Genomic DNA, 14,990 nt, shown 5'->3' on the forward strand with positions numbered 1-14,990 from the left:
ACGAGACGGGGCATCCCTGACGGACCGAACGTGCAATGTCGAAGGGTCTTGATAGATGCCCATTGACGCGAACTACCGAACGGATGCCTCTGTACAAGGCAGCCATCCAGCCGCGGAAAATGGGACCTAAGCCGGCCGCTATGAGGACAGCCTCCAAGTATTGATGGTCTACCCTATCGAAAGCTTTCGATTGATCTAAATTGATCAGGGCCCCACCCATGCCAGGTTCAGATAGATAGATAGATAGATAGATAGATAGATAGATAGATAGATAGATAGATAGATAGTTAGATTATCGTATTACAACCTTTATTTAACTGAGGAGTCAAAATGCTTCGTGAGAGATACATATATATATATATATATATATATATATGCGCACGTACACACACACATATATTGTTGTCCCTCTACAAATAAAAAAAAAACACATAATGATGATCGAAGCAACACAAAGTTCAATCACTAAAAACATAAATGACATGATGGAACTTCTTTATTGGCCTGGACTCAAACAGGTGAAGCTCTATTCTCTGCAGCCCCGCCGAGAGCGATACATTCCACTGTGTGGAAAATATCTCACCAATATCATCCAAACGATATAGGTATTATGTTTACAAATCACATAAAACTAGGCCCCCGTGCAATGCGTCCCCTACAAAAGTCGAGATCACATCACATAAGAACATTGCGACACAATTTCTTCAATGCAAATGGTCCTGAACTTTTCAACGTTGTCACGAAAGAAATTAAAGTAGAAAAGGACCTCACAACTTTCAAACGGTACCTGGACAAATTCCTCCAGGAAATACCGAATAAACCACATACAGCTGGATACGTCTCAACCAACATCAATTGTCTGCTTGAGTGGTCCATGGTGACTCGAAATAATTAATTAAAAGACTTTTCCAGGTGGTGCTATTGAGTCAGTCATGGCTTGGGCCGATGATTGTCGAAACCTATCTAAGTTATATATATGTACTAATGATTCTGCCAGGTAATGGTCTTAGCGATTTGTAAATATTGATTTCAAATTTTGGCACAAGGTCAGTCATTTCGAAGAAGTAGATAAATCGACTACATCGATTCCCAGTGCTCAACTGGTACTTATTTCTTCGATCCCGAAAAGGTGAAAGGCAAATTCGACCTCGGCAGAATTTGAACTGAGAACGTAAAAGGGGACGAAATGATGGTAGGCATCTTGTCCGGCGTGCTAATGATTTGGCCAGCTCGCTGCTTTAGCTATTTGTAAACATTAGAGAAATAATTTATATGAATTGAAATACAAAACTATTTGACAGCAATGTAGTGTGTTATGTCTTATAAAAATATATATAGCATGTACGAGTGCTGGTTACCATTTCCTGAGATGTATCTGACGCTAGACGTTGTGGAAATTTCGGATGATAGTCAGAACCAACAGAGGTTATTGACCAGAGTTACCAAAGTACGGAACTCTAGAAAGAAACACAACACTTTCCTGCGAAGCACCCATTTAATATATTCCCCCGTCTTAACTTTATGTGGATAAGCAATGAGAATAGTGACGAAGTATTTTAAATTTTTGAACTCTTATAAAATAATATTTTTTTTAAATTCTTGAATCTTTTCGGTTGCTTTCACATTGTTGGTAATTTTAAAATTAAATTAACATTACCTAATTTGATATAAATTTCTTTTTTTTTTTAATGTGACAGAGGCTCCAATCCACTCCCAAGGCTTTGGTCGGTCAGATGTTATAGCAGAAAACACTTTCTCGAGTTGCTAGGCAGTGGAACTGAATCCAGAACCATGAGTCTGGGAGACAAACGTCTTACCACACAGCCAGACCTAGATATTCTTCACAATTATATTTTAAGAAACCAGCATCTGTCGTCCCTGCTTTGACATCATTCTTCATCAACTCTAATTTTGTATGCAATTGTGCTAGAATCACCATTTTTGGTACTAGTAGTTGTTTATTTAAAATGTTCTTTGATGCGTAAATGAGAATCTTTGTGAGAAGCGAATTTTTCCTGTGTTATTGCTAGTCACGTGTTCTGCCATTCACATTGGAAACATGACATCTTTCTTTAACCTAACCACTGGCACCTTACAAATTACACAACATTCATGCTTATTGGCCACGTTTATTTATATTTTTCACTTTAGAAGTAATTTCATCTTTACTCTATAAATTTCTTTGAAACGAATATAGTGACATACTGGCATTGATGCATACACATTGTCAATCTGAAGACCAGTCTTCAAATAAAATAGATTAATCAATGATTAACGTCCTATCTCTGGTTTAATAATATTCGTTACCTAATAACATAATATGCTCCCAAATGCAGCAACAGGAGATCATTTTAAACAGTGAAACTAAATCTTTCTGGCTTTTCCCATACCAAGTGAAGGAGGTGCTGAATAAGGATAAACTGTTACTCAATGGTATTCAGCGGATAACAATAGAAAATTATGTAAAACTGTGATTTCCATGCTTTACAACACGCATTAAGTATGCAACCAAGTGAAATCATTGTAATACAACAATGAAACCAAGATACGAACTCGAGTCGACAGGTAACTTAAAAAGGTACCTGTTAAACAAAGCGAAAATGTTTTTCTCTTCTTCAGAATCAAACTTTTCCTCCAATGTATCAACAATGGTATACACAGCTGTTTTACTCTTAACTTGAATCTCTAAAGAATATCCGTTTCAAAATCAATCTCTAAGTGTAACAAAAAGAAAAGAAATATGATAAATACAATACAGATCAATTATTGGAGAAAAATCCGGCAGATTTCAATAATGAAATATAATTTAATCTTTCGTTTCGTATATTTTCTCTTCAGATTTTTTAAACTAATGATGAAAGATAACTATCATATGCTTCCTTATGGTTTCTTTTGTGTTTCTTTCCAAAACATGTCCAAGATGTATATCAAGTTTTAATCTTACTTGAAAAATGTCTTTCAGAGTATAAAACCGTCATCAGAGACTTTTGTTACCATTAATCACAATGTAATAAAAAGACTGTAAAAACGGAAGATGAGAAAAGGGTTTCAAGAGGAGAATGATGATGAAGGAGATGAAGAGGATGATCGTGATGATGATCGCGATGATGATTATGATCATTGCCGTGGTTAACAACAGCAAGAACAACAAGCAGAATGAGAAGGAGAAGAACGGGGAAGGTAGGAGAGGAGAAAGCAAAAGACGCAAGGAAAGAACGAAACGCTTCAAGTTTTCAACAACGGCAGCTGAAGACAAACTAATTTTCTTTGCAAAGAAATACGTTTGTATTCCTCATTAAATATCATTTGTCAGGGTAAGCATATAGTTTTGATATTTGGTGTGCGTGTGTAATATATATATATATGTGGGTGTGTGTGTATATATATATATATATTCACACACACAAGAATTTTAATGAAGATAAGGCTCCAGCATATAGAACAACTGCTGTTTCGCTCGTATATCAGCCAGAGATTTATATTAAGACATCTATGTCTTAATATAAATTTGTGGTTATTTGAATGGAATAATACTTCATGTGATACATCTGAATTATGAATTTGCTTGTCTGAATGTTTAAGACCAATATCTGAAATTTTTATCTTATACTTATGTATATATTTTAATATAATATGTCTGTATATATATATATATATATATATATATATATATATATATATATATATATATATATACATATTTGTTTTGCAAGATTTTTGATGTGAGATCGTGTGTTGAAACAGATGTTGTTGTACTTGGGGATGGTCATATTGCCAGCTTAGCCAATAAAAACACACGCACTGTATATTTGGTGTTAATTTGCTTCAGCTTTATATTACATTACATTACATTAATCCTATTTCGGCCAGAGTTCTTTCGTCACCCTCCTGTGACCTCATCAGGGGTCCTTTGTTTTCTTCTTTCTTATATGTATCCCACCTTGCTAACTATCAGCCGTTTTGTATTTTGTATTCCTATTGTATGTGTCTACGCATGCGTATCCCTCAGAGTGTTTCTATGTTTTGTAAGTGCATGTGTGTGTATGGGGAGTGTCTGTATTGTCTATATCCTCTGTTAATACATGTTCGTTTGTATTTGTTTTTATTTATCTATTTGTTCATGTGTGTGTGTGTGTGTGTTTTCTACTGTTTTTATGAAGAAGTTTGAAACAATCAAACGCAACGATAGGAATAGGATTTGCCCACTCTATAGGAGCAAATCATGGAACACCATAGAAAGGACTAAGAAGAAAATAGGGAAGGCCAGCTCATGGTATGATAGCCACAAATACCAGAGCGTCATGTTCGTCGACACCACCCCTAGAGGCGAGCTGGCGTACCGCTTTAGAAGGGCCCTAGACAAACTTAAGCTAAGAATTAAGGTTGTTGAAAGGCCAGGCAACCCTATTAAATCCCTTATCAGTAGAACATACCCCTTCAGTAGAAACCCTGCACTGATAGGAACTGTACCGTACGTAGATTTAGCCCACAAACGAACTGTAAAGCCAGAAATGTGGTCTATAGTATAAGATGTACAGAGGGACGATGCAGAAATAAGACAATGATATATGTAGGCGAAAGAGCAAGGAGCATAGGGGAGCGGGCAAACGAACATTGGAGGGAACTTAAGGAAGGGAAGAGCTCATCAGTTCTGTAGCAGCACGCTGAGCAAGAACATGGAGGCTCAATCAACAACATAGAGATTAAAATCTTATCCACACATAGCAGAGACGCAGCACTTAGACAAATTACTGAAGCTACACACATAATAGAAGAGGAACCTAGCCTGAATAGGAAACTAGAATGGAACACTAACACACACCCCTAACAAACCACAAACCACAACATGTGACAATACGTTCCCCATAAACCAATAACAATATGAACAAAATATAATACAATACATAGAAAAACAAATGGAATTAAATACTACATACGTTAACAAAATTTAATTAAACACAATTAAAAAAAAACAGTAGAAAAGAAAAACACACACACACACATGAACAAATAAATAAATAAAAACAAATACAAACGAACACGTATTAACAGAGAATATAGGTGATACAGACACTCCCCATACACACACATGCACTTACAAAAGACACAGACACATTGAAGGACACGCATGCGTAGACACATACAATAGGAACACAAAATACAAAATGGCTGATAGTTAGCAAGGTGAGACACACATAAGAAAGAAGAAAACAAAGGACCACTGATGAGGTCACAGAAGTGTGACGAAAGAACTCTGGCCGAAATAAGATTAATGTAATATAAAGCTGAAGCAAATTAACACCAAATATACAGTGCGTGTGTTTTTATTGGCTAAACTGGCAATATGACCATCCCCAAGTACAACAACATATATATATATATATGTATATATATATATATATATATATATATATATATATATATATATATATATATATATATATATATTATATATATTATATAAATATATCAAACTTGTATGTGTGTGTTGTGTGTATATGCACACACATATATATAGAGAGAGAGATGCATATATATTTACAATTATCACAATTATATATGTATATATCTGTGTATTTGTTTGTCACACATGGTAGCCGCGTGTACATACACGCTGAGAGATATCTACAGTATTATATTTTTGCCACAAAAAAAAAAATCACTTGATTCACCCACACACATACATACCCATACCCATTCATATGTTTACGGGCGTATCCATACATAAGTTTGTGTCTGATAAAGCGTATCTCTGCAGATGTTTGCAACTTGAAGCACACGAAAAGATAGTGCTTATTTAATGTCGAGCTTTTAAATAGCTTTCATTTTGTAATATATAAGAATGTCTTCCTTGCACAATGAATAATACACGTGTGCGCGCGTGCATATGTTTACAAGAGGTTGACAGTGACAACGAAGTTTTTGTTCTTCACTAACAGCAAAAGTTAGTAGAGATTTTGCATCAAAACTTAAAAAGAAGGCTCGTTCTTTCAGTGGTTTGGATGTGGCACTGATTGGGATAAACATAATACAATCAACGATCGTTTATCCAGGTTGTTCTTTTAATCCCCAACAACAATCTAACATGAGAACAAAAATAGGAGACTAGTAAAAAATTGTCAACTTCAATAGCACTGAAGTTCCCTCAGCCACCACCTTCCATTTTCATTTCAAAACACCTTGGCTACATTTTAATTACAAATTTTCCACCTCGCCAAAACAAATGACTTCGTGCATGTACTGGAATTAATTGCCAAGAATTTCATGGTAATGTGATATCAGACATTATAAGAAGGAATGTAAACCAGACATGAGGAATAGGCCAACCTTTACACCAGCCGTTAGTTTTAAATCACATCTGGCTGGAACGTTACACTTCAGAGATGTTAACAATGAAATATTTAAATGATTATAGCTTTCTTCCTTGTCATCAATAGATTACAATGACATCACCAGCAGACTTTTTTCTTTTCCTTATAACAGTTTTAGAATATTAACGGTTCTAGAAAAGTTTTGAATGCCCTTATTCCTAAGACTTTCGTTGCTAAAATTGTCGCTTCTTTTACTAAATAATGATTTTAGAAATGAGAATGTTATTTGGATAAATTTATGTGTCGGAGATTTCATTATTAATGAAATTCCATCTTGAACAAGCGAAGCGTTGACAGGATTTCACTATAAACTACTTTTGCGTGATTAACTTGTGAAAAATCAGTCAAGTATATTGGGTGTCTCGGAGCTGAATCTACCAATTGTTGCAAAAGCCTGTGGTCATTGTTTCTTATTTCCATATCAAAGACAATTAACAGTTTTAAAAACCGCAGATACATGCCAAAATTTCTGTAAAGCTCCAAGATCTTTGATATGTCTAAATAATAGTTATCTAGATCTTCTATCATATCACAAATAAGACACTAAATTACTAAATACGAAACGGTAATGAATACACAAGTCCTAGAGTCCTTTCTGTGAAACTTTACGTCAACACTAGTTAAGTGAATTTGATTTACATACATACATACACACACACATACATACATACCTACATATATATGTGTGTGTGTGTGTGTGTGTGTGTGTGTGTGTGTGTACATGTGCATATAGACACATGCACGCGCACTCACACAAACACACATATATATGAATGTCTGTACGTGAGTAATCATGTATATATAAGAATTTATTACTTCAAACATTATTTTAATCATCAGTGTAGTAGCAAGCCAAAGATTCGTATTTTTTTTTCTGGTGTTCAGTGTTTTTCGAATATTCCCAATGATCATCGCCACCCGTTACAAACACATCACTACATATCCGAAGTAAATTAACGGAAAACATATGAATGCATTACCAATAGCATTTACAACAAGTTGTTAATGTAATTTTGTTTACTACATTTTGTCTATAATTTTCGATTTGTTTAAATTAAGTTTCAACACAATCTGGGAACTACATACAGTCAACATTATTATACAAGTGTGATCAATTAATTCTGAAACAGTATAAAAGGCGTCATTAACCGGAAATGTTCAAACACGTTTGACGCCATAAACATTTGTCCGTAATATTTCACTTGTTGCTAATTTCCGTTGATACCTTTTATATATTTCACTAATGAGATGTCTACGAATGTAGCAATATTTCTACCGTTATATATTGCCACGTAATACTTGTATATATCATTTATTCATTATCATCTTTGACTCGTATAGAACTCGCCAAAATCTTACATGTTTCTATAGTACAAACGGCGACACTTGGTTAAATTAAATGAGAGAATATAGAGAATATAGAGACAGATAAAAAGCAATAAAGTAAAGAGAGAGAGAGGGGGGGGAGAGAGAGAGAGCGAAAGAAAGAAAGGGAGACAAGACAGACCGTATTCATGCAAATGAAATGGAGTGGAATCTATAGGTGGTTGATTTTGTATGCCTTTTTTGAAACGGTGCTGTTGATAGCAATCGCACTGACACATCAAAAGCAGGAAACGACGATACATAAAGTAGGGATATTAGACATCAAGAGATCTAGCAATAGAGAGACTCTGTTAGTATTCACCGAAGAAGGCAAAAGACGTAGTGATGAAAGATATTTTTGTCTCATCTTGAAAATTGGAGTTAGAAATAGAGGGGTTCGAAAAGCGGACAGTAGTGGAAGAAAGGAGGGATGGAAGCAGAGCGTTGGTGGACTGAGAATGAAATCTGACGATGGAGAGTCAGAAACTGAGAGAAAAACGGGTCACTGATCAATAGAAGACGGATTCAGAGACATTGCTGTTGGGAGCGGTGAATAAAATGTCACGTTTCCTCATGCAAGGAAAATTCCGACAGAGAGTAAAAGACTGCATTAACGGTAGTCAACATAGGAACTATAAAGTCTCCCGTAGTTAATAGTTTCTGTACAGACTTTCATCTTTTGGAATTTATAGTAAACTACATAGCATCTGATGAGTGTTTTATATTGTACAGTCGGCTATATGAAACTGTACACTCTTTCGTAGTTTGCAGTTGACAATGAAAGCGTATGGGCTTACAATTGTAGCGAAATCTGCCTGAATATGTATAGCCTTCCATATTTTTCAATGCCCGCATAGTTAGTATTGTAGCCTAAACAGGACAATACCACTGACACCGTTCGAACAGTTTATTAATATTGCAGTGCCATGAAATATATCACTTATTGATCTGTCACATTTGATTTACAACGGTTCCTCCTTAATGGTACCACTCGCATATATTGTCTTTCAGTGTACAGCTTATTAAGCCAATAAGAAACGACCGTCGTCGTGTTACTATAGATACACAAACTGATGAATAATCGATGAATAGCGATCATAAATTTTAATGCCATATTTTACCATAGACATAGTATTGGAGAAGAGGGAAGAGGAGCGAATGGCTGGTGTGTCAGCCACCTCCTCATACCAGCTATGGTTGCAAACATTTTATTGGTGTTCAGAATTTAATTAACGTCTCTTTTCTATCAGAAATGCAGGTTTATTTTTTAACATTAGTTGACAGAGTGGTGAGTGAACAGATAGGTTGTTTGGTCAAGTGAATGAAGAGATACAGGTTCAGATTTTGCCTTGACACGGCGTCATTTTAATGACAAAAGGGGAATCCATGATGTGTTGGAATTCATCTGTCCTCTTCCTAAAAAGCAACGAAATAGCTCCGAAAACGCATCTTACTGATTGGTAAATCACACAACGGGTAATGAGGGATAGCATTCCCCGGAAATGTAAGGTTGGCTGTGACTGGAATATTTTTCGTCGTTAGTGTTGTACTGTAACTTGGACCTAAACCATAACTATTGCTAAAACTAATACTACAACTATCACTACTACTACTACTACTACTACTACTACTACTAATGCGAGTGATGGCAAGAGGAACATTACAGGTTCCTACTTCTCCGCAACTATAGACAGAGCAATTTAGTACAACTGTTGTGTTGGACACTTTCGATCGGCAAAAATACGTGATGCATTTTGTATTATTATTATCATTTTATTTCTCAGAGCACTCGACTTCAATTGCTGGAGTTAATTTTGTAAGAACAGACAACAATCTGCTGTCAAGAGTTCCACTGCGTCTTATACAATGATTCTTTCAAGTACCAACTTCAACTTCCATGTTGTCCCCGTTAAAGCAGTTTCCTGAACACGTTCTACTGCCATGTCAATCCTAGTTTCTCCAACAAATTTCTCAAACCTGGTTCTTAATTCTCCCACTGCCCCTACAACAACTAAGATGACAGTTACTTTCTTCATTGCTCACTTTCCCACAATCTCACTTTTTGTGGTTTGTACTTCTCAATCTTTTCCTCCACCGAGGTCGACTTTGATTTTCATCTTTTCGGCGTCCATAAAATAAGTATGGCTTTCGATGTAACCGATTTATCATGTTCCCAGAAACTGTTGCTTCGCGCCCAAATGTGAAACTATTATTATTATTATTATTATTATTATTATTATTATTATTATTATTATTATTATTACCAAACTGAAGTAGATTCAGATGATTATTTTGAACTTGTGGAAGACACACGAAGTGTCGAAGTATTGTTCATTCGATAACAGTCACGCTCTTCTTATAGTTTCTTTATTATTATTATTATTTTATGTTTGACTTGTTTTGCATTTGTACAAGTTGGATCCAAGTCTCACCCAGAGACCTCAAGAGACAACAAGTTATAAGTTCATTATTATTATTATTATTATTATTATTATTATTATTATTATTATTATTATTATTGCCTTTGCACAGCTTCTAAAACTGTAGATGTACTACGGTGTCAGCTATTCACTACCAGGGAACTAAGTTGACACCTCTTACTTTTAGAGCACCATCCGGAGTATTCAGCTGTTCCAAGCAGTGCTGTTTTCTGGAAGTGCTCCACCCTTATTGCAGCCCATATTTGTTCCATGTACTTCTCAAGATTTTTACTCACTGTTTCAAGGAGTCCGAGAATTGTTAGTGCTAGAACAACTTTTTTCATCGACCAAAACTGCTTAACTTCCCAAGCTAACCTGTCATGTCTCTCGACTTTTCTTTCTTCTTTATCGCATACCTATTTGACAGCTGAGCATGCTATGTCTATGATCCAGCATAGTTTGTTTTCTTTCTCAATTAAGACTATGTCCGGTTTCCTATTCTCTATCTCATGGTCGCACTGAATCATAAAATCCCATAGGATCTTTGTATTTCTATTTTCGACGATGCCTTCAGGTTTGTGGTCGTACCAATTTTTTGCTCTGTCAAGTCCATACTTACTGTAAAGTGTCCAATGGATAAGCCTGACTGTATTGTCGAGGCGTCTCTTGTATTCCTTCTGGGCTAGTGGCGCACATTGACTGGTAATATGCAGTTTCACCGTTTTGTCCACAGATTCTACACTTATCACTTTCTGATGTGTTATCTATTCTGTATTTTATGTAGTTTGGTCTTAGCGCTTGCTCTTGGGCAGCACAGATTAGAGCCTCCGTTTCCGGTTTAAAATCACTTTTAGTCATCCACAGCCATCTTTTTTCTCTGTCTGTCTTATCTTCAACATCCCAATGAAATTGACCATGCCTTCTTTTCTTTATCCTCCTATTTTCAGTTTCATTCGTTTTCAATTTCTTGTGTAGTGCTTTATCTTTGCAATCTTTCATCCTACGCAAGTCTGACCTTCCTACTTCTAATAATAGCGGTTCTGTGGCATTTTTTACATACCATGCTATGTTGTTTTCTTCTGCTCTAATGCTGTGTTCGCATCCAATAAGTCCTTTTACCACTCATTTTCTTGGTACATACTGGTCTGTCTGTGTGGGTGAAGTGACTCATATCTAGTTAGCAACTTACTTGTCTTTTTGTCTAAGCTATTTAGTTCGTCTGCTGTCGATGCGATTACCCCTGCTCCATATCTAAGGAGTGAAGCCACCCAGGTGTTGATAGCTTCAATCTTATTACGTCCATTTAATTTCGACTTAAGAATCAGTCTCAGTCTGCGCAAGTACTCCACCTTAACTTTTTCTGTCATATATTTCTCCATCAGTTTATCGATTTCCAAAATCCCCAAGTACTTATAGCCCGCCTCTTCTATCTGCTTCATAACCTCCACAGACGGCATCGTTATCCCGTCCATACATTTGATTTTGCCTCTCTTCAGTACTAAGACACCACACTTTCTCAGTCCGAACTCCATTCTGATATCAGCACTGAAGGTATATACCGTATCAACGAGGGAACTGACTTGGGCTTCATCTTTACTACAAAGTTTGAGGTCATCCATGAATAACAAATGGTTGACGTTTTGTTGGTGGCCTTTCAATAAATACCCAGCTATCCTCAGAATCAGTGTCAGTGGTATCAAGCACAGTACAAAGATCAGTGGGGACAGGTAGTCCCCTTGGAGGATGCCCCTCCTAATTTCTACTATCCCTAAACGTCTTCTGTATGGTGTCAGGTCCGTCCTCCATTTCGCCAGACTTTTTCCAAGCAATCGCTCAACATTCGATGCAATCCCAAACAGGTTCATACACTCCTTAATCCAAGAATGTGGGATCATATCGTACGCCTTATGATAGTCGATCCATGACATGACTAAGTTACTTCTGCTCCTCTTGTAGTCTCTAAGTACAGTTTTGTCTATCAGGATCCTTGGTACCTCTGCATTTACGCTTGAAACCCTTGTGCTCATGTGGCGGGACTCCATTTTATTCCAAATGTTCGTACATTGACACTGCGGGTATTCCAGTCAATAATTTACAGGACATCGACCTGTAATTGTCTACTATATTGTCTTTTTCGATGTCTTTCAAACACAGTACTGTCCTACCCATTGTCAACCACTCTGGTGTTACTTGGTCGGCATTTAACAAGGTGTTGAGTTGTGCAGACATTTGTGCATGACATTCACCAAATATTTTGATCCAGTAGCCTTGAACTCCATTTGGACCCGGGGCCTTCCTGCTACCAATTTTCTGCTGATTCCCTTCACTTCCCTAACTGAAATGACTAATTCTGCCAGTTTTGGACAGACTACCGTTTGTTTCAGTTCTTGCAACCATTCAGCATCCTTCTTGTGTTCCTTGTCTTTGCTCCAGATGTCACTCCAAAACCTTTGACTTTCAATGTTATCTGGTATCAACTTTTCATCTGTACATCCTCCATTTATTTCTTTATAGAATCTCTTCTGTTCTACTCTGAATAACCTATTATGGTGGTAATCCTTTATTCTTTGGTCGTATCTTACCATCTTTATTATTGTTATTTGGTCGTATCTTACTATCTTTATTATTATTATTATTATTTATGTTTGACTTTTGTTTTGCATTTGTACAAGTTGGTTCCAAGTCTCACCCAGAGACCTCAAGAGACAACAAGTTAGAAGTTCATGTAGGTGTTATGCCTAGGGTACCATATATTTGGATTTGTACAGTTTTGTTCAAGTGAATGTTTAAGAAACCATAAGAAAATTATGTGTTTGCTTTAAAATTTGAGATCACATAGACAGTATTTTACGTAGGATATGGGCAGTTTCCATGAGCACTATCTTTTGAACTTCAGCCATTTTGGGGTTTCCTGGAATCTGATCTAGGTAGTAATCAGCCCGTTATTCTTTTATTCTATTTTTGTGTTAGTAATTTCGCTGCGGCCATACTGGAGCACTGCCTGCAGTAGAACAAATGAACCCAATGACTTATTCCTTGTAGGCTTAGTACTTGTTATGTCGGTCTATTTTGCCGAACCATTAAGTTACGGGGACGTAAACACACCATCATCGATTAACAAGCGAGAATGGACAGGACAAACACAGGCACACACACACACAAACACACACACACAAACACACACACACACACATATATATATATATATATATATATATATATATATATATATATATATATATATATATATATATATACATATATATACATATATATATATATATATATATATATATATATATATATATATATATATATATATATATATATACGACGGACTTCTTTCACTTTCCATCTACGAAATCCACTTACAAGGCTTTAGTCGGGCTATAGACGAAGTCACTTGCCCAAGTTGCCACGCAGTGGTACGGAGCCCAGAACTATGTGGTTGGTAAGCAAGCTTCTTACCACTCCTGCGCCTACATTATTATTATTATTATTATTATTATTATTATTATTATTATTATTATTATTATTATTATTATTATTATTATTATTATTATTATTATTATTATTATTATTATTATTATCTTTGCACAGCTTCTAACGCTGGAGATGTACTACGGTGTCAGCTGTTCACTACCAGTGGACTAAGGTAACACCTCTTATTTTTCGTGCACCTCCCGGAGTATCGAGCGGTTCCAAGCAGTGCTATTTTCTTTAAGCGCTCCACCCTTATTGCAGCCCCACGTACTTCGCGAGATTTATGCTCACTGTTCCCAGGCCTCCGACAATTACTGGTACTACTACCACCTTTTTCATCGAACACAACTGTTTAACTTCCCAAGCTAACCTGTCATATCTTTTGTATTATTATCATTCCTTCGTAACACAGTGTAGGTCAAAATGCACCGGAGTCGTTAGTCATCTGTCAGGTCACAACAAAGACCTCAGACACATAATACTTCTCTTAAGATATGCGCTATGCCCAATAAGGTTGCGTTTTGCGAGACATCAATCTTGCATATATATATATATATATATATATATATATAGAAAACATTTTCATTCTCCTTCTTCTTGATAATTTGCTTCATCGCAATGAAAACCGGTTAGAAAAAATCTTTATTAAATTATGCTTCCAGTTCAGCATTCTGGCTTTTTTTCATTTTCCTATATATATATATATATATATATGCAAGATTAATGTTTTAATGTTTGACCTTCGTAATGTTGTTCTATAGTGTGAACTCTTGTGACCAATTTTTTTTTTTTTAACTATTAAAATTTTGATTTTTAAATGGACAGTCTTTTCTGAAATGTATTCCTCACATCCATAACATGGATTAGGGTACGGCGCTCTGTTTTGGTTGTACTTTTCCGGCCGGCATATCTGTATTTTTGAGGAATCCTTTTCTTGATTTTTTCTATATCGTGTTTCAGGTTTACCATCTTTCGGCACTCCACTGCCACGGACTGTAAGGTTAGATCTTGGTTCGCTTGATCCAATTTAGAAAGAATTCTTGTCTGAATTTCTGCATCTTCGCTTGCCGTAAGGCCTTATACAAAAATAAGACATCTCAGGTGTAAGTTCTTTGAGTTTAAAACTTTCACACATCTTGTTGACTATTCCTGCGTTTGTGATAAAATCATCATTCACTTTTTTCGTTATATTCCGATACACCATTCGAGTGTTAAATACAGAAGTTTATCACTGACTATGTTAGACAGTAATTCTATTGTTTCTTTAAAACAATATCACTGGGATTTTGGGGGCAATATGAAATTACAGTAACGTTCATGCTCTAACGGAGCAAATTTCTGCAATAACAAT

Source organism: Octopus bimaculoides, chromosome 3 (genome assembly GCF_046866305.1).
Source record: "Octopus bimaculoides isolate indiv1 chromosome 3, ASM4686630v1, whole genome shotgun sequence".
NCBI classification, from domain to species: Eukaryota; Metazoa; Mollusca; class Cephalopoda; order Octopoda; family Octopodidae; genus Octopus; species Octopus bimaculoides.